Below are 22056 nucleotides of genomic sequence, written 5' to 3'. Positions count from 1 at the left end.
TCCAGGACAGGAACCACATGACTTACTGACTTCACCCTAAACCCTCAGCATGGTGCCTGGGACACAGTAGAGGCGCAAAACTGTGTTGATTGAATGACTCAGTGACTGAATTTGTAAAAAGCAAAAGAGGAAATGCAAGTCAAGGGCTTTTAGTACAGTGCCTGACACATATACTAAGGATTCAAAACAAACAAAAAAATGCTAGCAAGCCACTGTGGTTAAATCATCATTCGAGTCTAGTGCTTTTATGTAAACATCTTTTTTTGCATCCTCTGCTTTTTTATTCAACCTGAGACTTTGACCATAGCTGAAATGTGATTATATTTATGCAGAAGGATGAAAAAGGGATCATGGAAGAGTAAATTCATCACTTCTCCTAGGGTTTTGTTTTCTGTCGCTTCTTCCAGGACCTCCCACATGGGATAGTGGCAGAGCTTACACAGGTCAGGAACAGGTGTAGGGCTGATAAGGAGAAAGGTGTCTCTGAAAAAAGCAGTCTATCCTCCTCATGGGACTCATCCTCTATTTTACAGTTATCACTCATCAAATGGATTGTTTCCTTTGCTGGTCTGTAAGCTCCTCCAGGCCAGCATCATGTCTGGACCTCAGCACTTTCCAGAAATAAAATTCGGACCAATAAATGACAGTTGATGGGCATCAGATTTCTGACCAGTGTAAAAGAAGAGGCTCCTAGGACTTCCCTCCTGGTCCAATGGTCCCTGCTTCCACTGCAGGGGTGAGGGTTCAGTCCCCATTTGAGAAAATTCCACATGCTGTGGAGTGAGGCCAAAATAATTAATTAAAAAAAGAGGCTCCTCACAATTAGAGGATAATGAGCTCCACATAATTGGAGATACTCGAGCTAAACTGGATGTTCACGTGTTGAGGATATTACAGAGGAGATTCCTCCTGTTCTCCATGGGAGACTCGGTTCCAGGTGTGTGGTTGCTGGCAGCTCGTATCTAAGGGACTGAGCAGGTGTAAGAACTCTTTCTCTGATTCAAATAGAGGACAGTGGGTCGATATGGACCAGAGTTATTTAAGAGTAGGTGTCCGTGTATCAGACAAATGGATCAGAGTTCTTGGATTGTGGAGACTGTTCTGTTAGCATCATTGTTTGCAAGACATCAGTGCCCTGTGTTCCATTGAAATTGCTGAAGATTATAACGGATACAGTGTAAGACCACCAGATCATCCTTAAGTATGATAATTAGAGTAAAAGTCTGAGGCCTAGGACTCTTGCCCTTAGTGTGTGCCTTGATAAAGCCACCTACTCTCTCCATGACACTCTTATCACATTTCTTTGTAATATGGCCAATATCACTTGGTCTCTATGTAACTCAAGAGGAAGACAGAAAGCTACATAAGGTTAAGTGCTGCCTTCGATGTCTAGAGCAAGGAGTGTCTGCTTGGCTACCTATGGTAAGGCCCAGATCACTACTGGGATCTTACCTATTTGACTAGAACAAGGGTTCATAATCAGGGTTTCATAGATAGGCTTCCGGGATCCAAAAATCTCCTGAAATTGTGTGCAGCTTGTGTTCCTGTACGCATTTCCCTGGAGAGAAAAGTGCATACTTTTATAGGATTTTCTATAGGGATCTTGACCTCAAAATGTTTAGAACCATTTACCTTCATAGTTACTATCTGCTTAGCAGTCAAACTGAAAATATCCCTGGGAGATGTGATCATTATTTACACTCTGGCATTAATGAAAAAAACCTGAGAGTTTCATAATGGGATTAGGATGAGCTAGCTAGATGGGATGTTCTTGTTTTGTAAGTAAAGAGGGAACATTTATGTTCAGAGTGAAAGGGGAATTTGGAGAAAATGAAGAAGCTGCGCCCTCTACCACATCCAACTTCTCTGTCCATCAGATAGCGTTACCCAGACCAGACCCCAGAACAGTCTCATTTATCTGAAAGTGCTATGTGTAGCACCATGCAAGTCTCAAGTGGCGCCTGATTTCTGTTCTCAGCATGATTATTTAACACCTCCCAAGGGTGTCTCCACGATACCATCGCAGGCGATAACGGTGTACCTCTCGGCTCTGGGGAGCTTGCCAAGCGCATCTGCAGTATCTGGGAGTTTGAGTCTCAATCAGCACCTGGCAGAGAGGGAGAGGCGTGCCCACCCACCCATGTGTAGGGGGGCGGTGATGGGATGTGGCGACTTTGATGGGTTCAGCAGAGTCCTGATCTGCGAGTCTCGAGTTCCAGTTTCTGCCATTTCTGAACTTACTGACAGGTCACTGTCACCTCTGAGCCTCAGTTTTTCCATCTGTAAAATGAGAAGCCTGCAAGACGCCGGTCCACCCAGAAGCCATCTCGGCCTTTAAGGTGCTGCCCCTTTAAGGAGGGCGGGGTAGCGGAGAAGGTAGCCGCGCCCCCTTCCTTTCCTCGCTAAGCCCTCCCGACCACCTGTCTCCGGCCTCGCCCCGCCCCCTAGGGGAGGGGAGGGAGCAGAGGGGGCGGGGAAGAAAGACTGGGTTTACCTTGCGGGGCGGGCGCGCGGCGCATGCGCACGGCCGGACAGGTCCGCGGCGCCCTCACTTCCTGGCATTCCCCCTTCCCCCTCCTCGCCTTTACCCTGTACATCCGGGTCATTTGCCCTCCCCGCCCGGAGCCGCCGCCGCCGCCGCTGCCGTCTGGCTCGTTGCGGCTCCGCCACAGGGGCAGGTGCGGAGGGGCTCCCGGTCCGGCCGCCGCCGCTGCCCCGCTCCGGGCCCGGGGCTCCCCCTAGCGCCGCTGAGGAGCCGCCGCCGCGGCTTGAGGAGGGCGGAGGAACGGGGCTGAGAGAGCGCCTGGAGGCTCGCGCGGAGGGTGAGTGGTTTATTTTTTCCCCCTTTTTCTCGCTTCCCTCACACCCCTGGCTCGCTTGCTCCGCGACCCCATTTTGGCGGAGAAGCGGGCGCGGTAGGACCGGCGCGGGGCTTCCTCATCCCCCCCACTACCGTCACCGGGGGCCCGCGCCGGCGCCCACCCCCGGCGTTGCGGCGGCACCTCCGCGGGCGCCCCGGGCCCTTCCTCCGCGCCCTGGGCCGCCCCGGCGCTCATTCATTCGGGTCTGCCTTTCTCCGCCCCTGCCTCCTTCCACTCGAGTCTCCGCGCGCGTGCTCGCAGCCCCCTCCCGTGCCCAGTCCTGCCTCCGCCCGTGACCTTTGGCTCCTGGGCGCTTCCCCTCCCGAGTCGACGGTCGCCCCCCGACCCGCAGCTCCCAACTCCCTTTCCTCCCAGCGGCCGCCTTCCTTCCCTCCTTCCCTCCCGGTGCTGGTCCCCGGATCCACACCCCCTTCTCCCTCGGACTCCGCCACGCCTCGCCCGGACACGCGGCCCTCCTGGTCACCTGCCTTGAAGTTGGTGCCCCGACCCCTTCCACCTGTGCCACGAGACCGTCCGACTCAGGTGCTGCGTGGACCTCTGATCCTTAGCATTTGAAGTCCCGGTTCTCAGTCCTAGGGTGTGGTCTTAGCTGTGTTTCCAAAACACACGTTTCTACTATAATTATCCAAATGCATGACTGTCAAACTGTAATGGAAGTGGCACTTGCTCTGTGTGTGTGTTGTCCTCTTGGTTATTCTGGATCACACCAAATATCTTTTTTTTTTCTGGCGAAGTATGTGATTGATTTGCTCTGAATGTAAAATTTGGCCGAAGATTGTTACTCTTTCAACTCCTCCACGTTCCTTCTCCCGCTGTTCCATGACTGATTTGCAACATTACCTGTTAATACTGTATGTTGTGAATACTGTATGTTGGTGAGGCTTCTTCTCGGCTCATCTGTCACCAGCAGTTACTGAATGTCCCCCAGTGTGCAGAATACTGATGAAAAGCCTGAATTCTTGCAGTGCTACAAAATGCCATTCTGGAGAAGACAAAGATTTGGGGCATTTGTTTCCACTTTTTCTCCCCTCCCTCCTGTAAATTTATTGAGTTTGAAATCTTTTTACTCCTTCATGTGTAATGTGGAGAATGTGTATCAGTTGTGTGTTCTTATAGTCTTGCCGTTTGAAAGACTGGCATTCCAGAGGAGTGTTTTGTATAGCTCAAGGAATTTCAGTCACTTGGGTGTTCAGAGACTTACTGCAGATCGTTTTAGACTAATGTATCAAGAAAACTAAACTGATCCTTTTAATTCTTTAATTATACTTAATAATAGAAACAGAAGCTCTGTGTCTGGAATAACTTGGTAATTGGGACTTATTTGATAGCCTGCTTGTAAAGTGTTGTAGTTAACTACAACTGCCTGATTCAGCATTCATAAAATGAAAAGACAGCAGTTTTTCTAATGTGACATTCATAGTTCATAATAATGAACTCCAAGGAAGGTACTTAGTCCTGAAGTGCACCTTCCTGCATGTCAGTTTGATACAAGTGCTGTCAATAGTAATAGCATTTGTCTAACAGCCCTTTTCTTCTGGAGAGGTAGGTACTAAAAAGGTGGTTGGCTGTTTGTCCCCTTTCAGGTTTTGGATGACCACTTTAAGCACTTAACTGGGAGTCAAGATTGCTTTTTTTTTTTTGGCAGAGCAATTTTGTTGGGTAATATATATATTTTAAATTCTTTAAAACTTTAACAGTTATGTAGCTACTTGAGAAAACTCTCGTTTTGTAAAATGTAGGATAAAAAAGTATGAATTCTAGATTATTTGATAAATTGCGTCAAGGCTAGATTTTTCTCTCCTAAGAAAAAATGGTTGATCAAAGGAAGGCATGATTAGTAAATTGACCCTATTCGCCCCAGCAAAAATACAGTTTCAGATGCTGAGTGAAACTGAGTGAATGTACTTTATGTCTGATAGATCACAAGTGACATTTAACAGCTAACTTAAGATTTATTTCTCTGAACTTTCCCCCTTCAAATGGGTGAAAAATTCTTGAGGTTATTTGACTCATTTAAAGTGGTCATTTACCTTTACTTAGTAAGTAATTGAGCAGTAGAGACGGATGTTTATTTCATTTAATCCTAGTCTCCTTGGGGAAAATATTGTACTGTCACTTTTATGAGGTTACTTAACTTATTAACTATTGATGCACTCCACTGTTAGAACATATAATTTGCTCTTTTCACTGTTTAAGGAAAACAAAATTTCAAAATATTTGATTATATTGTTAGTGGCATACCCACTGTTACTTTTGGTCTCTCCTTTTCTGTTACTATAACAGGGTTTAGCACAGTGCCTGCCTGGTGCACAGTGGATATGCAATAAATGTTCTGACTAATCAAATGAATGGCAAGTTTGGAACAGTTAGACTATAACATCATTTTGTAATTATGTAGCAAAAGTTTTAGCGAAAGCTGTTGATTGCTCTCAGATGCAGTTTTCTCAGGTAACATGTACATTTTGAGGATTGCTGTATATAATTATTTTAAACTGCTTTGAAATCTTTGGGGAGAAACTACAATAGACATATCAGTTTGTGATATGCTTTAGCTCAGTGAAGGGATTTGTTCACTGAAAATGGATATTTGATGTATGTATCTTGTCAGCATTCATGACCAATGGTAATTCAGGTAGTTTCTTATATATTTAAAGTTTCTAAAAATCAGCATAAAAATTCTTGAGTGTGTGAGCTCATCCTATATTATAATCAGTTCACTAAATAAGATTAATTTTTCAAGGAGCATCTTTTCATATAGTAGAAAAGTGACAAATCTGATAATGTGGCAATGTTTACTTGATATTTCAGTGGTGGTGGTGATAAGGATGTTAATAGTAACTAACACGTATCTAGTGTGTGCTGCTTGCCAGGCAGTGTTGTAAGACATTTAATCTTTACAACACCCTAATTCTAATAGGTGGTAGTATTACAGACTAGGAAACTAAGTTTAGGTAACTGAAGGGACACAGAGATAGAGGACTGGATCTCTGCTCTTCATTATTACTCTGAACACCTCTGTGCCACGTTCTCTATACAGCCGTGCAAGGTGTAGGTTAATTCCTGGTTAATTCTTAAGTAGCATTGGCAAAGTAAGGCTCAAACTGCTTAGGTGACTTGTCCAAGTACTTGCCCAAGTAGGATCAAGAAGGCTGGCATTTCAACCCAGGCCTCTGTGACTTGTAGTCTTCACTAAAATTATTTCAAAGTACTAATTTGAGGTCCTGTATTTTATGTTATATATTTAGAAGGCATACTTAAAACAGCGAGTCTCCAAATGTTTTCACCTGCCACACAGGATGGATAATGTTCCCTCTTCTCTACTGTCTGTGAGCATATGTGTTACATGTCAGTTGCTCAGCCGTGTCTGACTCTTTTCAACCCCATGGACTATAGCCCACCAGGCTTCTCTGTCCATGGGATTCTCCAGCCCACCAGGCTCCTCTGTCCATGGGATTCTCCAGGCAAGAATACTGGAGTGGGTTGCCATTCCTTTCTCCAGGGGTCTTCCTGACTCAGGGGTCCAACCCAGGTCTCCTGCACTGCAGGCAGATTCTTTATGGTCTGAGCTACTGTGAGCATATACAGGATTATAATTTCCTGTCCACTGGCTGTAGCTTCACCCCTTTCCCACTCACACAAGTATACTGGAATGCAAATGAGTGACATTTGTAAAATTTTTTAAACAAGGAAATCATTCTTAGAATTTTGATCCTTTAGCTATATGCCATTTCTTGTGACATGCCCCACATCCTGGTTGTGGTACGTGCCATGGGTGAGAATGGCTGTTTTCAAAGACACTGGGTGATTTTATTTCAGTAGAAGACCTAATGCAAAGATATATTTTTGTAGCTATTTTAGTTTATTTTGAAAAGATGATGTTCTGCTACTGTTGTATACAACATTCTGAAGTTTTCAGTCCTGTACAGTCATTTTCTGCCTTGTGAGTCATCTCTACTTGATGTGTTCTAGTTGGTGCATTATGTCAGCTCTGTGCTAGATCTAAACTGATAGACACCTTTCACTGTGTCTATCTACACTGTGCCCAAAAATCCTTCTCTCAGTCATAAAATTGGCACTTTCTCAGATAATCCAAATTACACTAAATACTGAGGTCAGTTTCAGAAACACCAGAAAAAAATATTTCATATTCCCAGATATTATTACTTGGGATTGTTGTTGTTGTTCAGTTGCTGAGTTGTGTCTTACTCTTTGTGACCACTTGGACTGCAGCTCGCCAGGCTTCCCTGTCCTTCACTATCTCCTGGAGTTTGCTTAGAGTTGTGTCCATTGGGTCGGTGATACCATTCAACCATCTCATCCTCTGCTGTCCCCTTCACCCCCTGGACTCAGTCTTTCCCAACATCAGGGTCTTTTTCAGTGAATCGGCTGTTCGCGTCAGGTGGCCAATGTATTGGAGCTTCCAGTAAATTAACCCTAACCCTATTAAGCTTCAGTCATTCCAGTGAATATTCATGGTTAATTTCCTTTAGGATTGACTGATTTGATCTCCTTGCTTTCCAAGGGACTCTCAAGAGTCTTCTCCAGCACCACAATTCCAAAGCATCAATTCTCCGGCACTTTATGGTGCATCTCTCATATCCGTGCAATGACTACTGGAAAAAACGTAACTTTGACTGTATGGACCTTTGTTGGCAAAGTGATATCTCTGCTTTTTAATATGCTGTCTAGATTTGTCATAGTTTTCCTTCCAAAGAGCAAGTGTCTTTAATTTCATGCCTGCAGTTACTATCTGCAGTGATTTCGGAGCCCAGAAAAATAAAATATCTGTCACTGTTTGCACTTTTCCCCCTTCTGTTTGTCATAAAGTGATGCCATGATCTTAGTTTTTTTGAATGTTGAGTTTTAACCCAGCTTTTTCACTCTTCTCTTTCACCCTTATCAAGAGGCTCTTTAGTTCCTCTTTGCTTTCTATCATTAGAATGGTATCATCTGCATATCTGAGATGATTGATATTTTCTCTGCAATCTTGATTCCAGCTTGTGATTCATCCAGCCCAGCATTTCATGTGATGTACTCTGCATATAAGTTAAATAAGCAGGGTGACAGTATATAGCCTTGACATACTCCTTTCCCAGTTTGGAACCAGTCCGTTGTTCCATGTCTGGTTCTAACTATTACTTCTTGACCTGCATACAGGTTTCTCAGGAGACAGGTAAGGTGGTCTGGTATTCCCATCTCTATAAGAATTTTCCACAGTTTGTTGTGATACACACAGTCAAAGGCTTTAGCATAGTTAGTGAAGCAGAAGTAGATGTTTTTCTGGAGCTCTCTTGCTTTTTCTGTGATCCAGTGAATGTTGGCAATTTGATCTCTGGTTTCTTTGCCTTTTCTAAATCCAGCTTGAACATTTGGAAGTTCTTGGTTCATGTACTGCTAAAGCCTAACTTGGAGGGTTTTGAGCATTGCCTTGCTAGCAGTGTGAGATGAGCACAATTGTATGGTAGCTTGAACATCTTCTTTGCCATTGCCCTTCTTTGGGATTGGAATGTAAACTGACCTTTTTCAGTCCTGTGGCCACTGCTGAGTTTTCCAAATTTGCTGGCATATTTAGTGCAGCCCTTTAATAGCATATCTTTTAGAATTTGAAATAGCTCAGCTGGAATTCCATCACCTCCACTAGCTTTGTTTATAGTAATGCTTCCTGTATTTCTATATTTGGAATTATTTATGCCATTTTTCTGTTCTTAATGTGGATAATGGAGAATTAAAGGCACTAATTTAAATGAGAACGGAGATTGGCTACATCTTGAAGTGGACTTTTGTAGTTTGTTGACTTGTGCTCTTTTTTTTTGGCTACACCACAGGGCTTGTGGGATCTGAGTTCCCCAATCGGGAATCAGACCCAGGCCATCAGCAGTGAAAGCCTGTAGTCCTAACCACTGGACGCCAGGGAGTTCTTGATTTGTGCTCTTATTGGTAATCTCCGTGTAAAATTTTAGTATGTATGGACAAAAACATTTCATTTAAGTCCTGATTTGCTCTTTCCTGATAGTGTTAATATTCTCAGGTTATCTGTAAGATATGAATAATACTATCTTCGCTACATGCCTCCCAACCCTGTTGTGAGATTTTTGTATTTATTTCAGTGCAGCATAATAGGGGAGAAAGAATGTAATTTTATTGAAGTGATGCATTTTTAAGTTGAATGACCATTAAAATTTTTTTTGTTTTGATGTATTTCTTTGACACCTGGCACAATATGTGGTATATGATTGCTGTTGATTACTCAAATAGTTATTGAGCACATAAGCAGGGTTACACAACAGTGAATAAAATATTAGTGGTCCCTTTTTAACTGTAGAAGCAAAGATGGAGGAGAACAGACAGTATGAATTTAGTAGGTACCTAATCTTATGAGCCAGGATAAACATCCATCTTGTAATGCCATCTAAACTGAGATCTGAAGAGTGGACCATTAGTCAGTCTGGCAAAAGGAGAAACGCATGGACATAGGAAGGAGAGGCCAAAGCCTGGAGATGAGAAAAATCCTGTACATCTTAGAAACAGTTACTGGTTCTGTATGGCAGTACTGCAGGGTATGAAGATGTGGGAAAGAGGTGGACAGGAAGTGCGCTGTGAGGCTGGCTGGCTGAGTCATGTTAACAGGTTCAGGGCAGTTTGGACCGAAGGCCACGGAAAGCCATTATAGGACTTTAAAGGGGGAGAGAAATACTCATTTATCTTTTCAAAAGGTTGTTCTCAAAGCTTTTGGAGAATGGATTGAAGGTAAAGTAAGACTGCATACAGTCAAGCGAGTTCAGAGGCTTTTGCTAAAGTCCATGAAAGAATTGATAGTGATCAGTGCTCAAGTACTGACAATGGATGGTCTGGCAATACAGGGTTTATGGATGTGGGCTCTACTGAGCCCATAACTTTGTGTCCAGTGGTAAAGTAGAGGATGAGTTTCCCCAGAGGGCTCTCCACCTCTTTTTCATGTAAAGTTGAGATGTTGTGGAGCTAAGGCAATCCAGATATATTCTCAAATACACATTTTCAGTTGACTCCCCATCTTGTTAGTCATTGAGTATGAGCTGACCAACCCCAAAGTAGAAGCATCAGACTGGAACTCATGAAGCCTCCCTGAGTCAGGCTTTCAGTTTCTGCAGCTTAACAAAAGCAGTGGGCCTGATAGCTGTGTCAGGGAGGCTGAAGAGTCCATCCCCCCGGGGGCACCTCCAGGTGGCACCTTAATCAGAGGCTCCAGTCAGTAAAATCATGAGTTACAGAGACTTGTCACCAGAAATGGTTCTTAGGGCTGTGGAGCCCCAAAGGTACTAGCATTTTCCTGCATGCAACTCTTCCTGATTGGGAGAGTCCCCTCTGGGACTTACAGGATGGGGAAGTTCATACTGTACCGTAGGATGGATGTAGAGGCAACAACACAAGGACTTTGAATTGTCCCAGAGAGCCTCAGCCATAAGTCACTCATTTCCTTCCCTACTGTAAATGCTGCCCACACCCTACTCTTGAGAAACCTGTATGCAGGTCAGGAAGCAACAGTTAGAACTGGACATGGAACAACAGACTGGTTCCAGATAGGAAAAGGAGTACGTCAAGGCTGTATATTGTCACCCTGCTTATTTAACTTCTATGCAGAGTGCATCATGAGAAACGCTGGGCTGGAAGAAACACAAGCCGGAATCAAGACTGCTGGGAGAAATATCAATAACCTCAGATATGCAGATGACGCCACCCTTATGGCAGAAAGTGAAGAAGAACTAAAGAGCCTCTTGATGCAGGTGAAGGAGGAGAGTGAAAAAGTTGGCTTAAAGCTCAACGTTCAGAAAACTAAGATCATGGCATCTGGTCCCATCACTTCATGGGAAATAGATGGGGAAACAGTGCAAACAGTTGTCAGACTTTATTTTTGGGGGCTCCAAAATGCTGATGGTGACTGCAGCCATGAAATTAAAAGACGCTTACTCCTTGGAAGGAAGGTTATGACCAACCTGGATAGCATATTTAAAAGCAGATACATTACTTTGCCAACAAAAGTCCGTCTAGTCAAGGCTATAGTTTTTCCAGTGGTCATGTATGGATGTGAGAGTTGGACGGTGAAGAAAGCTGAGCGCTGCAGAATTGATGCTTTTGAACTGTGGTGTTGGAGAAGACTCTTGAGAGTCCCTTGGACTGCAAGGAGATCCAATCCATCCTAAAGGAGATCAATCCTGGGTGTTCATTGGAAGGACTGATATTGAAGCTGAAACTCCAATACTTGGCCACCTCATGCGAAGAGTTGACTCATTGGAAAAGACCCTAATGCTGGGTAGGATTGGGGGCAGGAGGAGAAGGGGACGACAGAGGATGAGATGGTTGGATGGCATCACCGACTCGATGGACATGGGTTTGGGTAGACTTCAGGAGTTGGTGATGGACAGAGAGGCCTGGCGTGCTGTGATTTATGGGGTCGCAAAGAGCCGGACATGACTGAGCGACTGAACTGAACTGACCCTACTCGCTGAATCTGGGTGTGTGACGAGATCAGAGAGTGACCCCATGGGTGTCTGTATCCAAGGGAGCCATAAAACTTGAGTCCTTCTCTAAAGTTTCCTGGCCAGCTTTTGAGGGGTATGTGTGGTTTTCTCCAAGCCAGGCTTCAACAATATGTGAACCGTGAACTTCCAAATGCTCAAGCTGGTTTTGGAAAAGGCAGAGGAACCAGAAATCAAATTGCCAATATCCGCTGGATCATCGAAAAAGCAAGAGAGTTCCAGAAAAACATCTATTTCTGCTTTATTGACTATGCCAAAGCCTTTGACTGTGTGGATCACAATAAACTGTGAAAAATTCTGAAAGAGGTGGGAATACCAGACCATCTGACCTGTCTCTTGAGAAACCTGTATGCAGGTCAGGAAGCAACAGTTAGAACTGGACATGGAACAACAGACTGGTTCCAGATAGGAAAAGGAGTAAGTCAAGGCTGTATATTGTCACCCTACTTATTTAACTTATATGCAGAGTACATCATGAGAAGGGGGCATGTAGCAGAGAGCAACTCTGTACCAGTAGTCAAGGCTTTGCATTCACTTCTGGTCATTCCCTTGTAATTCAGCCAGAGGAACTTCTTTTCGGTCCATCATCCAAAGCTCTTTATTTTCAGCAAGGTAGTCGTTACTTAGGCAGTCTATTTTAGCTATTACAGTCTATTACAAGACAATCTATTTTAGCTTTGGGGACTCTGGCTCAGCAGTCACAGCTATTCACCTGGAGACACAGGACTTGTTTGCGCATTGTCATGACACATCCCTTCCTCTGCCAGCCCAGGGAAGAATGAGTAACAACCAAGTCATCATTTCAGTGCCCGATTTCGATCTCCCTTCTCACTGCTCAGTTTCTAAACATGAGTTCAACTCCTCTCATGAACAGGACAGTGGATTCTTATTCCTGTCTTCTCTCCACCCACCACTAGAATCACTCTGAGATTCTAGTGTGTCTTCTCATTTCCCAGAACTCTGCCCTCAGGGACCTTTATCCTCTCTCTTTGAGTCCTGGCTCTGTCAGTATCCCATTCATGTTGCCAAAACTGTCCAGAACCATGACGACCTGAGATCTTATCCTGCTTACATCTAGTAAGTTTCCCTGCCACATTTTCAACAATGCTGGTAGAAGACAGGAGTCTCCTGTGTAAGAGCTGAAGGATAGTTGATTCCTCTCAGTAATATTAATAGCAGTAGCCAGAGTATCGGTATTTGTAATAGTGTAATTTCCTGACCCTCAGGTACCCTTAGTGGTTCATGTTATTGGAGAGAAGCCCTTCATTGAAGGAACCCAAATCTTTTGTAATGAGCAGTAAGCATGTCTGTCCTTTGCTCTAGAGGGAGTCACTCTCTTTATCTCTCAAGGCTGTTTGCTCCACAGATGTCCTTGAAAATATAGTACAGAGCAAAAAGACAGTCAGTACCTCTGCTTGCAGCACGTTAAAAACACAGACCTATAAAAAATTGTTTCCCAACATATGTAAATTGTATTTCAGTAAATCTGACTTTAGAGAGGTAGCTGACATGTGGTAAGAACACAGTATGTGTATTTGTTGGTGTTCATTTGCTTGACCTGTTTTTGAGGGCAAACCTCTATGCAATGACTTTCGTGAATTTGGGGATTAATTTTCCCCAAGGTGAGTTGCTAACTAATAACATTCACTTAAAAAGTAGTGTGTGACATGTTCAGATACTTTTTGATTTGGGGAAAAAAATTACTTGTGATCTTTAAAAATTTCAGGAACGTTAAAGTGAAATGTGAGAAAACTGTTGTGGATTGATGCAAGGAGTGGGGTTACTTTGCTTTTGTTTATATCAAACTGTATTACAGTTCAGTTCAGTCACTCAGTCGTTGCTGACTCTTTGCGACCCCATGGACTGCTGCACACCAGGCTTCCATGTCCATCACCAACTCCCGGAGCTTCCTCACACTCAGGTCCATCAAGTCAGTGATGCCGTCCAGCCATCTCATTCTCTGTTGTCCTCTTCTCCTCCTGCCTTCAGTCTTTCCCAGCATCAGTATCTTTTCCAATGAGCCAGTTCTTTGCATCAAGTGGCCAAAGTATTGGAGTTTCAGCTTCAGCATCAGTCATTCCAATGAATATTCAGGATTGATTTCCTTTAGGATTGACTGGTTGGATATTCTTGCAGTCCAAGGGACTCTCAGGAGTCTTCTCCAACACTACAGTTCAAAAGCAATAATTCTTCGGGGCTCAGCTTTCTTTATGGCTCAACTCTCACATCCATACATGGTGCTGCTACTGCTAAGTCGCTTCAGTCGTGTCCGACTCTGTGCGACTCCACACACGGCAGCCCACCAGGCTCCCCTATCCCTGGGATTCTCCAGGCAAAAATGCTGGAGTGGGTTGCCATTTCCTTCTCCAGTGCAGAAAAGTGAAAGTGAAGTCGCTCAGTTGTGTCCGAGTCCTAGCGACCCCGTGGTCTGCAGCCTACCAGGCTCCTCCGTCCATGGGATCTTCCAGGCAAGAGTACTGGGGTGGGTTGCCATTGCCTTCCCCCATCCATACATGACTACTGGAAAAACCATAGCTGTGACTGGATAGGCCTTTGTCGGCAAAGTAATAACTTTGCTTTTTAATATGCTGTCTAGGTTGGTCATAGCTTTTTTTTCGAGGAGTAAGGTCTTTTAATTTCATGGCTGCAGTCACCATCTGCAGTGATTTTGGAGCCCGAGAAAATAAAGTCTGTCACTGTTTCCATTGTTTCCCCATCTATTTGCCATGAAGTGATGGGATGCCATGATCTTAGTTTTTTGAATGTTGAGTTGTAAGCCAACTTTTTCACTCTCCTTTTTCACTTTCATCAAGAGGCGCTTTAGTTCTTCTTTGCTTTCTGCCGTAAGGGTGGTGTATTTATTTTTTGTTTGTTTTTGTTAATGTGTCTGATTTTTTGAAAGGTGAAACCTCCCCTACACCTCCAACTGTATATGCTACTTCCACACCTGGAATATCCTATGTGTGACAAATTCTGATCATTTCCATCACTGATAGGGTTAGACAAAGTGGTATCACTAGCATTGATGTTATTTTTTGCACTTGTTTCGTCCTTCTGGTGTGACAGAATGTTTGCTAACAGCTTCACAAAATATTTGGAGCCCAAAGAATCTGCCCGCAATGCGGGAGACCTGGGTTCAATCTCTGGGTTGGAAAGATCCCCTGGAGAAGGGAAAGGCTACCCACTCCAGTATCCTGGCCTGGAGAATTCCATGGACTGTATAGTCCATGGGATCGCAAAGAGTCGGATACGACTGAGCAACTTGCACACACAGTCACAAATATTATTAAGTGTAAGTTGCTCAGTCGTGTCCCACTGTTTGTGACCCCAAGGACTGTATAGTCCATGGAATTCTCCAGGCCAGGCTACTGGAGTGGGTAGCCTTTCCCTTCTCCAGGGGATCTTCCCAACCCAGGGATCGAACCCAGGTCTCCTGCACTGCAGACGGATTCTTTACCAGCTGAGCCACAAGGGAAGCCCAAATATTATTAAACTTAATTTAAAAAACTTCCCCCAAAACCGTGAGTCGTAGGTGATCTTCACTATCACGGATGAAGAAACTGAGGATCCGAGAGGTAGATAAGATTGCTTAAGAACACACAGCTAGAAAAAGTTGAAGTTTGGCTTGAAGTACAGCCTGTAATTATGTTCTTACTCTCTGCCAGCTTGGGTCGCAAACACAGTGTTTTTAAGTGAGGCTTCCTTTTCTTTAGATTTTGAGATAATGTAGGTATAGGAGAGTGAGAGGCTAGGGCAGTTAGTTGGAGAGAGGCTTAAACTTGCAGTTTTCTATTTGTGTTGTTGTTAAGTGGTAGGGCTCCGTTTTATCAACTTGCGTTTTCTAAAGCGCGCTTTTCAGTTATTTTCTGTGAACAAGCATTCTTGTGGAGTATTGAGAGCTGACTTTCCTTGTTGAAGATTGTTACGTTTGAACTTCTTCTGACTTAAATATTTAATGTGTTCTGATATTAAGTAAGTGTATTCGCCAAGCTGTTTTTGAAAGTACAGAGAAATCAGCTTCATGGCATTCTGTTCATTTGCCTTAAAGTGTACATGAATTTAGACTTGGAAATGTAAAATAATCTGCTAGGTATGTTGGTGCTAGTTCTGAGTTGCTACTGGGTGAAAGTAGATTGATGCCTAAAACTGAGAGGCTGAAGCGTTTTGGAAATAGATAAGTGGGACTTCCTATATTAAAATGTGAATATAGTTAAACTAAAGCTTCTTCTTTTTATTTATAGAACCGTATGTTGAAGCAATAGTCAAAATATGTAGCCTGGGTTGGCAACCCTCTGAAATGGGTGTGCCTAAGTTCCATTACAGTGTGTGTCATGGTGACAACTGGCCAGTGCTCTGTCTTTGGTATGTGTCCCTGATCCCTTCTTAGTAGTCTATTAGCATATTTAATGTGTGTTTTTTAAGAACTTCATTTTAGCTGCTTTTCAGCGTTCTTTCTTTACAAGCAACTTTTATAAAATGATAGTGTATCTTCGTTTTATTAAAATTAAATTCAGCTTGTAAACCATTCTCAATTTGCCTAGCTTGGGTAGGTAGACACCTTATGCATTTAAATAATTTTTAAAAATATTTAAGCACTTCAAAATTTCTTCCTAGTTTAGATATACAAGCAAAGCTTTTTGTGAAGTCATTTTACAGCCTCTGGTCTCTCAGACCCCTTCTAAGATCTTATTTGGGCCTCACAAGTGAGAGATGGAAAAACAGTTTTCCAAAAAGTGTGCCTGGTTTATGATATTACAGGAAGCTGTCCTCAAGTTATAAAATACAGGTTAAACAGGTGCCCTAAGGCAGTCTGTCCCAGGCACTTGTTCTCCCCGCCTTGTAGCAAGGTCACATTTTTTGTACATCAGGACTTCTTAACTAATTCATTGTGCCTAATCTTTATATACACTTTTCCCTCATCTTCTGTAAAATGGGAACTCTTAAGTAACCTTGTCATGAGTTAGTTGAGGATACTGGAAAAGACTGCTTGGAACTATTTGGTGAAAGTTCTTGACTTAATCAGAAAAAAAAAAAAACTCGTCTTCTGAGGTTGCTAAGATCTAGTTCAGTTCAGTTCAGTCGCTCAGTCGTGTCCGACTCTTTGCGACCCCATGAATCGCAGCACGCCAGGCCTCCCTGTCCATCACCAACTCCCGGAGTCTACCCAAACCCATGTCCATCGAGTCGGTGATGCCATCCAACCATCTCATCCTCTGTCGTCCCCTTCTCCTGCTGCCCCCAATCCTTCCCAGCATTAGGGTCTTTTCCAATGAGTCAACTCTTCGCATGAGGTGGCCAAAGTATTGGAGTTTCAGCTTCAACATTAGTCCTTCCAAATGAACACTCAGGACTGATCTCCTTTAGGATGAACTGGGTGGATCTCCTTGCAGTCCAAGGGACTCTCAAGAGTCTTCTCCAACACCACAGTTCAGAAAGAATCAATTCTTTGGCACTCAGCTTTCTTCACCGTCCATCTCTCACATCCATACATGACTACTGGAAAAACCATAGCCTTGACTAGACGGACCTTTGTTGGCAGAGTAATGTCTCTGCTTTTAAATATGCTATCCAGGTTGGTCATAACCTTCTTTCCAAAGAGTAAGCGTCTTTTAATTTCATGGCTGCAATCACCATCTGCAGTGATTTTGGAGCCCCCAAAAATAAAGTCTGACACTGTTTGCACCGTTTCCCCATCTATTTCCCATGAGTGATGGGACCAGATGCCATAATCTTAGTTTTCTGAATATTGAGCTTTAAGCCAACTTTTTACTCTCCTCTTTCACTTTCATCAAGAGGCTCTTTAGTTCTTCACTTTCTGCCATAAGGGTGGTGTCATCTGCATATCTGAGGTTATTGATATTTCCCCCGGCATCTTGATTCCAGCTTGTGTTTCTTCCAGCCCAGCATTTCTCATGATGTACTCTGCATATAAGTTAAATAAGCAGGGTGACAATATACAGCCTTGACGTACTCCTTTCCCTATTTGGAACCAGTCTGTTGTTCCATGTCCAGTTCTAACTGTTGCTTCCTGACCTGCATACAGGTTTCTCAAGAGACAGGTCAGATGGTCTGGTATCTAAGGTAAGAACAAATCTGTGAAATTGTGAAGAAGGAAAAAGAAGTTTATGCTGTTTTGCTGTCACACCTCAAACTGCAAAAGTTATGGCCATGGTGTATAAGTTCTTAGGGAAGATGGAAAAAGGGTTAAATTTATACAATAAGATACTTTGAGAGAGACAACATTCACATAACTTTTATTACAGTAAGTCGTTATGTTTGTTTTATTATTAATTGTTATTGTTAATCTCTTACTGTGCCTGATCTATAAATTAAACTTTATCATAGGTATGTGTATATAGGAAAAAACATGGGTGTATGTAGGTTTTAGTACTATTTGAGGTTTCAGACCTCTCTTGGGAGTCTTGGAGCATCTTCCCCTTGGATAAGAGGGGACTTCTGTACTTACTTTTTATCTCTATAGATTTTCCTCTTCTGGACATTTCTTATAAGTGAAACCATACAATGCATGCTTTTTTGTGTGTCTGACTTTCTTCACTTAACATAATGCTTTTGAAGTTTGTTCGTGTTTTTGAGTTCAGCTAACTTTTGAACTATGTAGCTGACCCTCTGTACGATCGAGAATCTGCAACTTTACAGTCTGCCCTCGGTATCTTCAGTTCTGCATTGTTAGGTTCAGCCAACCTCATTGTGTAGTACTTACCGTATTGCATATTTATTAGTAAAAAATCCACATGTAAGTGGATCTGTGCAGTTCACACTCACGTTATTCAAGTGTCATCTGCATACACCAATAATTTCCTTTTTCTTGCTGTGTAGTATTCCATTATATGGATACACTACATTTTTTTTTATCCATTTACAAGTTGATGGACATTTGGATTGTTTCTACTTGTTGGTCACTGTGAAGAATGCTGCTATGAACATCTGTGTGACTATGTTTTCACGTCTTTTGGGTAGATGCCTAGGAATGGAATTGCTGGCTCATGGTAAATTTGTGTTTAATTTTTTTTGTTTTGAAACTTTCTATCTAGACTACCGTATGAGAGTTTCAGTTTCTCCAGATCCTCCCAGCACTTTTCATTGTCTTTTTGGATTATGACAATTTTATTAGTTGGTGTGAAGTGATACTTTACAGTGGTTTGGATTTCCATTTCCCTAATGACTAATGTTGAACATCTTTTAAAGCCATTTTTCTATCATTTATGCGAGATGTTTATCAGATCTTTTGCCCATTTTTTAATTGGGTTGTCTGAGTTGTAAGGGTTCTTTACATAGTCTGGATGCAAGTTCTTCACTGGATACATGATTTGTAAGTATTTTCTCCCAGTCGATGGGACAAAAAGACAAAGAAAAATTGTCTTTTTATTTTTTTCATTGTCTCTTTTGAGTTGCGAGGTTTATGAGTTTTAACAGAGTCAGTTTCTCTTTTCTTTATAGATTTGTGTTTTTGATGCTGCGCCCAAGAAATCTTTGCCCAATCCAGGGTCATGAGATTTACTCCTCTGTTTTCTTATAAAAGTTTTTTTATAGTTTTAGCTCTTACATTTAGGTCTTTGATCCATTTTAAATTAACTTTTGTGTATAGTGTGAGGAAAATGTCTAAATTCATCTTTTTGTATATCACTCTCCAGTTGTCTCAGCACTATTTGTTAATGAGACTGTCCTTTCCCCCTGTTGAATTGCCTTGGCGTTATTGTTAATTAACTGACCATAGATACATGGCTTTATTTCTGGACTCTCATTTCTGTTTCATTGGTCTGCATGTCTCTCCTTCTGCCAGTACCACATATTTTGATTACTGCAGCTTTTCTTTTTTTTTTTTTTCTTTTTTTTTTTAAAAAAATATGGAACGCTTCACGAATTTGCGTGTCATCCTTGCGCAGGGGCCATGCTAATCTTCTCTGTATCGTTCCAATTTTAGTATATGTGCTGCCGAAGCGAGCACTACTGCAGCTTTTCATACCATAATAATATAGCATTCTTCTTTTCTTGTAAAAAAAAATATACTCTTAAATATTGAAATTATATAGAAAAGTAAAAGAAGAAAGTAGAAATCACCATCTAAGTGGTCAGTGTTTTGGTGAACATGTTTCCAGACACCTCTGCACATATATGCATGTTGTATGAGTGCAGACACACCCTCTGCAATTATACAGAGAGACATGTCAGTATTTGCCCACACTCCTTGTTCTTGTGTACATTTTGAGTGAATGCCTCTATTGTCAACTTCAGGAGAGAAATGATTATTTTTCTTTCTTCAGGCGCTTTTTAAATTCTGTACGTTTTTACTGACATAAACTTCTGAGAAGAGTGAAGATGCTTTGGGCCGAGAACTATGAGTGTTGTTTTCTTGGTCACATGTTAAATGGAACATATTTCTCACTCATCTGCCGAAAGATGGCCTTCAAAATTTTAAGTGTGTGCTCTGTGAATGGATGGCAAATTATGTGTGAAACTTTGAAAAATTAATCCCCAGATCCAGTTTTAAATACATTTAGTTTGCAGAAATCTCCTGTGAAGTATTAGGTAAACTTTTTGGCAGTTGTGACAGTGAGTGTGGAGCCAATAAATTACACATGTATGTGCAGTGATAGTTGCATTTACAGTCATGTAGGGGCTGATCTGGGGCTGCAAGCTTGGCTTTTACTGAGTTATAAAGGAGTAGCATATTTGCGCTTTTGTCCTTGGTGATTTCAGCCTCGTAGACTTGATGAAGCTGGGTCCTTCACTACTTTCAGCAGCCATCGTGGAGCTGACCAGATTCTTCTGAGTGTAGGTCCACTTCCATGATCAGAAACTGCTCTGACATTGACATTTTTCTTGCAGCATGATTTTCTATGATGAATACATGGTTTAAAGTCACATTTAGAGGTGTTACAGATGTAGGAGACCATACAGATTATGCTTCATTTAAAAAGATTAAAGTTTAATTTTGGCCATAGGGAGCCATTATAGAGGTTTTGACTTTGGAGAGTGACATAGACAAGTTTCAGAAAGCCACCCCGCACGTTGATTGGTTCAGTGGAAATTTGGTGTTTGAAAATGTCATACTTAATCTATGGCCATATCACCCTGAATGTGCCCAATCTCGTCTGAGAATGTCATGCTTAGGTTATGTGGGAAACTGGATCGCTCGATGAAATTATATAAATGAGTGCTTTTTTTTTCATGATTTTTAAAAGTTAAAACTTGAAATAAGAAATTTTCAGATGACAAGTAGACTCTACAGAATGAAAACCAGTTAGCAGTGACTAACTGGGGGAATTAGAGATTTTTCTTCCTGCTTTTGGTGGAAATTTTAGAAAAAAAATATTAAATATATTGTGTAATAAGATGTTAAAATGAAACTCTTTTGTTCTGAATTTAGCTCTAAGTCAGTAGATGCAAATTTCTGAAATGAGTTGTAAGAACACAATGCAGGTCCTGCAAAAGAAAGAGCCAGAAAATGGATCTTGTGACTTCTAACACCTATCCCATCTGTTGGTATATAAAGATTCAGGAAGTTGGAAATTGGAAGACTTTTTGAACCAAGTAGTTGATGTGAGTTTCTTCTGACTCCCCCCTTCCCATCTCAGTGTTCCCCCCACCCCGAGTTCGGGTAGTGACTTGGAGGGCTTACTCAGCGATTGCTTCGGTTTGGGGGACACAGTAGGTTGATGTCTGTCTGTCTCATGCCTGGGTGAAGGAGAGGCTGTTTGCTCTGGCAGCACAGGAAAAGGACCTGTGTAGGTTCTTGTTCTTTGGGGCAAGGGTTACATGATTTCCTGTGGATCCTATGAGGGCCACTAGTGAGAGAGAGCCCATTGAAACAAAGTGGTGTGGAATGGAGCAGGGAATAAATGACTGGATGCCCAGTGCAGATGCATGTTCTCCATCAAGGGAATGCAGTGAGAGATCTCAAAGGCCTGGAGTGGCTGAGAGCGTCCCAGGACCCTGGAAGCAGTTCCTCACAGGTTGGCTTTATGCACTTGTGAGCCAAGAGAGTCCTACAGGGACCCATGTCCTACAGGGACCCTTAATTGCCCCACCCAGGGTTACTGGGTGGAAGGAAGTAAGGGGTAAAGCGCAGCCCTCTAATAATGCCTGCTAACCTGCTTTTGGAGCAGGAAATGGCAGCCCACTCCAGTATTCTTTCCTTGGGAAACCCATAGACAGAGGAGCTTGGCAGGCTATATGGGGTCTCAAAGAGTCAGACTCGACTTAGCGACTAAACAGCAGCCTGCCTTAGGCAGAGCCGGGCGTAGAGGAGAAGCTCTAACCTTGAATGAAAAATTTTGACAATTATACAGTGCTAAACAGAGTCTATCAGTTTCTAAGCTCGGTGTTTTTATAACTTGAAAATGATCAAAGTCATAGACTTGCCTGAATAAAAATTCAGGGGCACTAACTATCACCAAAGAATAACTTTAAAGGACAACAGTGAACAGACAGTTGCTTTATGGTTACATCCCACAGGTTCTGCTTGTTCTGGGTAATGGTTACTGTTGTTTTTCTAATAAGAAAAATATCAGTGAAAACAAATTTTTATAAGAAGAATGTGCCCATTGAGGCATTTGTTGTGGATAAAACACTGCCTTGAGGGCCAGACAGATCTCAGCTTGAGCCAAACCAACGCCTTATTAGCACTGACATGAGGTAAG

At 42.6% G+C, this 22056-nt stretch overlaps 1 protein-coding gene and 1 non-coding gene across 22 annotated transcripts in view; one reads left to right on the top strand and one right to left on the bottom strand.

Annotated features, from left to right (window-relative positions):
• Nucleotides 1-22056, top strand: part of CYRIB (CYFIP related Rac1 interactor B) — a 147824-nt gene that overhangs the window by 58856 nt on the left and 66912 nt on the right. For 6 of the 21 annotated variants that reach the window (XM_081504053.1, XM_081504033.1, XM_081504051.1 and 3 more), the window contains exon 1: nucleotides 2581-2822. The exons of the other annotated variants lie outside the window; for them this stretch is intronic. The gene's annotated coding sequence lies outside the window, so the exon portion shown is untranslated. Of the gene's footprint in view, nucleotides 1-2580; nucleotides 2823-22056 lie in introns of those variants that run through there. 21 annotated transcript variants of the gene reach the window in all.
• Nucleotides 19255-19361, bottom strand: LOC145511881 (U6 spliceosomal RNA). Its single transcript, XR_014058240.1, has one exon. It is a non-coding gene; the product is annotated as a U6 spliceosomal RNA (small nuclear RNA).

The sequence above is a fragment of the Giraffa tippelskirchi genome, chromosome 6 (genome assembly GCF_054371585.1).
Source record: "Giraffa tippelskirchi isolate mGirTip1 chromosome 6, T2T-mGirTip1v1.2.pri, whole genome shotgun sequence".
Lineage (NCBI taxonomy): Eukaryota > Metazoa > Chordata > Mammalia > Artiodactyla > Giraffidae > Giraffa > Giraffa tippelskirchi.
Note: the sequence above shows the minus strand (reverse complement) of the source record. Positions and strands in the feature narration are given on the sequence as shown.